We start from the raw sequence: 6,000 nt of genomic DNA on the forward strand, positions 1-6,000 counted from the left end.
TATTACCATTTATTTTATTGTTTGGGTTTGTTCATATAGGCCTTTTCATTTCCTTCTGTTTCCCATCTAGATAAGTTCCTTTAGCACTTGTTGTAAAGCTGGTTTGGTGGTGATGTATTCTGTTAGCTTTTTCTTGTCTGTAGAGCTTTTGATATCTTCATCAAATATGAAAGAGATCCTTGCTGGATACAATAATCTTGGTGGTAGGCTTTTTCCTTTTATCATTTTGAGTTTACTCTGCCAATCTCTTTTGGCTTGCAGAGTTTCTGTTAAGAAATCAGCTATTTGCCTCATGGGGATCCCCTCTTATGTTATTTGCTACTTTCCCATTGCTGCTTTTAATATTTGTTCTTTGTGTTTAATTTTTGTTCAATTGATTAATATGTGCCTTGGCTATTTCTCCTTGGGTTTATTTTGTATGGGATTCTCTGGGCTTCCTGTGCTTGAGTGGCTATTTCCTTTCACATGTTAGAGAAGTTTTCAGTTTTTAATAGTCTCTTCAAATATTTTCTAATAACCTTTCTTTTGGCTTCTTCTTCTGGTACCCCCATGATTTGGATGCTGTTGTCTTTAATGTTTTCCCAGAGGCCTGTGAGACTGTCCTCATTTCTTTTCATTCTTTTTTCTTTATGCTGTTATACTTCAGTTATTTCCACCATTCTGTGTTCCAGCTAACTTATCCATTCAACTTCCTCTATTGTTTTGCTATTGGTTTCTCCTTATCTATTTTTAATCTCACTTATTGTGTTGTTCATGCTGATTCTCTGTTCTTTAATTCTTCTAGGTCCTTGTAAAACGTTTCTTGTATCTTCTCGATCCATGTCTCCAGTCTATTTATCTGTGCCTCTATTTTATTTTCAAGAATCTGGATCATCGTTACTATCACTACTCAGACTTTTTCTTTTTTTCAGGTAGACTGCCTATTTCCTCTTCATTTGGTTGGTTTTTTGAGGTTTTACCACATTCCTTTATCTTTTGCATATTTCTCTGCCTTTTCACTTTTTAAAAATTTACTGTATTTAAGATCTCTTTTCTGCACAATTAAATGTCTTCAGTTCAGTTCAGTTCAGTCGCTCAGTCGTGTCCGACTCTTTGTGACCCCGTGAATCACAGCACCAGGCCTCTCTGTCCATCACCAACTCCCGGAGTTCACTCAGACTCACGTCCATCGAGTCAGTGATGCCATCCAGCCATCTCATCCTCTGTCATCCCCTTCTCCTCCTGCCCCCAATCCCTCCCAGCATCAGAGTCTTTTTCCAATCAGTCAACTCTTCGCATGAGGTGGCCAAAGTATTGGAGTTTCAGCTTTAGCATCATTCCTTCCAAAGAACACCCAGGACTGATCTCCTTTAGAATGGACTAGTTGGATCTCCTTGCAGTCCAAGGGACTCGCAAGAGTCTTCTCCAACACCACAGTTCAAAAGCATCAATTCTTCAGCGATCAGCTTTCTTCACAGTCCAACTCTCACATCCATACATGACCACTGGAAAAACCATAGCCTTGAGTAGACAGACCTTTGTTGGCAAAGTAATGTCTCTGCTTTTGAACATGCTATCTAGGTTGGTCATAACTTTTCTTCCAAGGAGTAAGCGTCTTTTAATTTCATGGCTGCAGTCACCATCTGCAGTGATTTTGGAGCCCAAAAAATAAAGTCTGACACTGTTTCCACTGTTTCCCCATCTATTTCCCATGAAGTGATGGGACCAGATGCCATGATCTTCGTTTTCTGAATGTTGAATTTTAAGCCTACTGTTTCACTCTCCACTTTCACTTTCATCAAGGGGCTTTTTAGCTCCTCTTCACTTTCTGCCATAAGGGTGGTGTCATCTACATATCTGAGGTTAATGAGATTTCTCCTGGTAATCTTGATTCCAGCTTATGCTTCTTCCAGCCCAGCATTTCTCATGATGTACTCTGCATATAAGTCAAATAAGCAGGGTGACAATATACAGCCTTGATGTACTCCTTTTCCTATTTGGAACCAGTCTGTTGTTCCATGTCCATTTCTAACTGTTGCCTCCTGACCTGCAGATAGGTTTCTCAAGAGGCAGGTTAGGTGGTCTGGTATTCCCATCTCTTTCAGAATTTTCCACAGTTTCTTGTGATCCACACAGTCAAAGGCTTTGGCATAGTCAATAAAGCAGAAATAGATGTTTTTCCTGGAACTTTCTTGGTTTTTCCATGATCTATCAGATCTAGGCCCTTAAATATATTTCTCACTTCCACTGTATAGTCATAAGGGATTTGATTTAGGTCATACCTGAATGATCTAGTGTTTTCCCCTACTTTCTTTAATTTCAATCTGAATTTGGCAATAAGAAATTCATGATCTAAGCCACAGTCAGCTCCTGGTCTTGTTTTTGTTGACTGTGTAGAGCTTCTCCGTCTTTGGCTGCAAAGAATTTAATCAATCTGATTTTGGTGTTGACCATCTGGTGATGTCCATGTGTAGAGAATCTCTTGTGTTGTTGAATGAGGGTGTTTGCTATGACCAGTGCATTTTCTTGGCAAAACTCTATTAGTCTTTGCCCTGCTTCATTCCATATTCCAAGGCCAAATTTGCCTTTACTCCAAGTGTTTCTTGACTTCCTACTTTTTGCATTCCAGTTCCCTATAATGAAAAGGACATCTTATTTGGAATTCAGAATTATTAACTAAAGTACAGATTTTGTTTAAATTTAACAAAATTTTATACCACTGTCCATTTTTTGTTTTCATAACTTAGTGAAGATTCCACTTTGTATTTAGTTACATTGAGAAGCTTCAGCTGTGTACAACAAATTCTGGTAAATTCTCTTTTTATTTTTATTCTGTTAAAAATATTTTTCCCATTTTCCTTGTTATGGCTTCTTATATACACCTATCAATTATAAGCAGACATTTAATTTCTAAATACATGGGATTTTTAAAGTATCTTTGATATTAATTTCTCATTTTTTACTAGTTTGTCACTTAAATGCTTTCTTCTCTGCAATCATCTTCTGTGTTTTTTTCAGTCTTTCACTTTTACTAAGGTTTCAGTGGCTAAGTCAAAGATCTCTCTTGGTAAATGTCACATTGCACTAAATGCAGTAATACACAAAATATGTGGGTTATTTTCAGATATCTTTTGATATTGATTTCTAACATACTTCCACAGTGATAACAAACTCTGTAGAATTTCAATGCCTTTCAGTTCAGTTCAGTTCATTTCAGTCGCTCAGTCATGTCTGACTCTTTGCGACCCCATGAATCACAGCATGCCAGGCCTCCCTCTCCATCACCAACTCCCAGAGTTCACTCACACTCACGTCCATCGAGTCAGTGATGCCATCCAGCCATCTCATCCTCTGTCATCCCCTTCTCCTCCTGCCACCAATCCCTCCCAGAATCAGAGTCTTTTCCAATGAGTCAACTCTTCACATGAGGTGGCCAAAGGACTGGAGTTTCAGCTTTAGCATCATTCCTTCCAAAGAAATCCCAGGGCTGATCTCCTTCAGAATGGACTGGTTGGATCTCCTTGCAGTTCAAGAGACTCTCAAGAGTCTTCTCCAACACCACAGTTCAAAATTATCAATTCTTCAGCACTCAGCTTTCTTCACAGTCCAACTCTCACATCCATACATGACCACTGGAAAAACCATGGCCTTGACTAGACGGACGTTTGGTTTGCAAAGTAATGTCTCTGCTTTTCAATATGCTATCTAGGTGGTTCATAATTTTTCTTCCAAGGAGTAAGTGTCTTTCATTTTCATGGCTGCAGTCACCATCTGCAGTGATTTTGGAGCCCCCCAAAATACAGTCTGACACTGTTTCTACTGTTTCCCCATCTATTTCCCATGAAGTGATACCTTTAGAATATGAAATTTTTGCACCTTCTTTTATGTTTCTGGATATGTTCCAATGTCCCCTGGTTTATAGTCTATGGGAACTTGAATAGATTTTGTACCTGCTGTTATGTAAAAATTGTATGAATCTTAATCATGTTGAATATTGCATGGTGCTTTTCAGGTCTACTCTAGCCTTCTACTTTTCTGTATATTAACTCTATTTTTTTTTCAGTGTTTGATATTGAAACTCCAATATTAATAAAATCTTAATTTATCTACTTTAGAAAATAATTGTAATATATGGTAGCAAAGAATCTCCCTGCAATACAGGAGAACTGAGTTAGATCACTGGGTCAGGAAGATTCCCTGGAGAAAGGAATGGCTACAGACTTCCGTATTCTTTCTGGAGAATTCCATGGACAGAGAAGCCTGGCAGAGTACAGTGCATATTATCGACATGACTGAGAGACACTTTCACACTTTTCATACTGGAAGTATGTGGAACTTTATTCTGTATCTTCCAAGTCTCCTATAAATGAGTTATCATACTTTCATAATTTAAAAAATAAAAAAGAAAGAGAAAAAATAGTTTTTTAAAATGTCTTTGTGTCTGATATGAATATTGCTACTCCAACTTTCTTATGATATCCATTTGTATAGAATACCTTCTCCCATCCCCATATCTTCAGTCTCTATATGTCCCTAGGTCTGAGGTGGTCTTTTTTAGACAGCATATATGCATACTTTGTTTCTGTATCCACCTAGTCAATTTCCTTTGGTTGATGTAGTATTCGATTTACATTTAAGGTAATTATCAATATGTTTGATCCTATTACCATTTTCTTATTTGTTTTGGCTTTATTTTCTGTAGGTCTTTTCCTTGTCTTGTGTTTTCTGCCTAGAGAAGTTCCTTTAGCATTTGATGTAAATGGGTTTGGTGGCCCTGAATTCTCTTAACTTTTACTTTTCTGGAAAGCTTTTGATTTCTCAATCAAATCTGAATGAGAGTCTTGCTGGGTGGAGTACTCTTGGTTGTAGATTCTTCCCTTTCATCACTTTAAATATACCATGCCACTCCCTTCTGACTTGCTGAGTTTCTGTTGAGAAATCAGCTGATAAGCTTATGGGAGTTCATTTATATGTTATTTATCGTTTTTCCCCTGTTGCTTTTAATATTTTATCTTTGTCTTTAGTTTTCATCAATTGTATTACTATGTGTCTTGGTCTGTTCATTTTTGAGTTTATCCTGCCTGGGAGTCTCTGCACTTACTGAACTTGGTTGACTGTTTCCTTTCCCATGTTAGGAAATTTTTCAGTGATTATCTCTTGAAATATATTCTTGGGTCTTTTCTCTATCTCTTCTCCTTCTGGACCGCTATAATGTGAATGTTGGTACACTTAAGTGTTGCCACAGAGATCTCTTAGGCTGTCTCAATTTATTTTCATTCTTTTATCTATATTATTATGTGTTCCATGACAATGATTTCCACTATTCTGAATTCCAGGCCACTTATTCATTCTTCTGCCTCGGTTATTCTGTTATTGATTCCTCCTAGTGTATTGTTTATCTCTGATTTTTAGCTCTTTTATGTCTTTATTAAGCACTCCTTGCATATTCTCCATTCCTTTTCCAAGATCCTGGGTAATTTTCACTATCATTATAGTCAATTCATTTTCTGAAATATTGCCTCTCTCCACTTCATTTAGTTGTCTTTCTTGGATTTTATTTTGTTTCTTTATCTGGGAAATAATCTTTTGCTTTTTCATTGTGTTCAAATTTCTGTGATTGTGGTTTTCATTCTGAAGGCTGCAGGATTATTCTTTTTGCTTCTCCTACCTGTCCTCTGGGGGATGAGGCTATCTAAGAAGCTTGTGCAAACTTCTGATGGGAGGGACTGGCCATGGGAAAAACTGTGTCTTGCTCTGCCAGGAAATGCCATGCTAGTAAAACTTTAGTCCACATGTCTGCTGTTGAACTGGGCTGCATTCCCTCCCTATTAGTTATTTGGCCTGAGGCACCCAGCCACGAAGTTTACAGGCTTTATGGTATCGCTAATGGTGACCTCCAGGAGAGCTCTCACCAATGAACACTTCCCAGAACTGTTGCTGCCAGTATCATTATCCCCATGGTGAGCTACTACCAACACATGCCTCTCCAGGAGACCCTCCAACACTGACAAGTAGGCCTGG

This window comes from Budorcas taxicolor, chromosome X, assembly GCF_023091745.1.
Source record: "Budorcas taxicolor isolate Tak-1 chromosome X, Takin1.1, whole genome shotgun sequence".
NCBI classification, from domain to species: Eukaryota; Metazoa; Chordata; class Mammalia; order Artiodactyla; family Bovidae; genus Budorcas; species Budorcas taxicolor.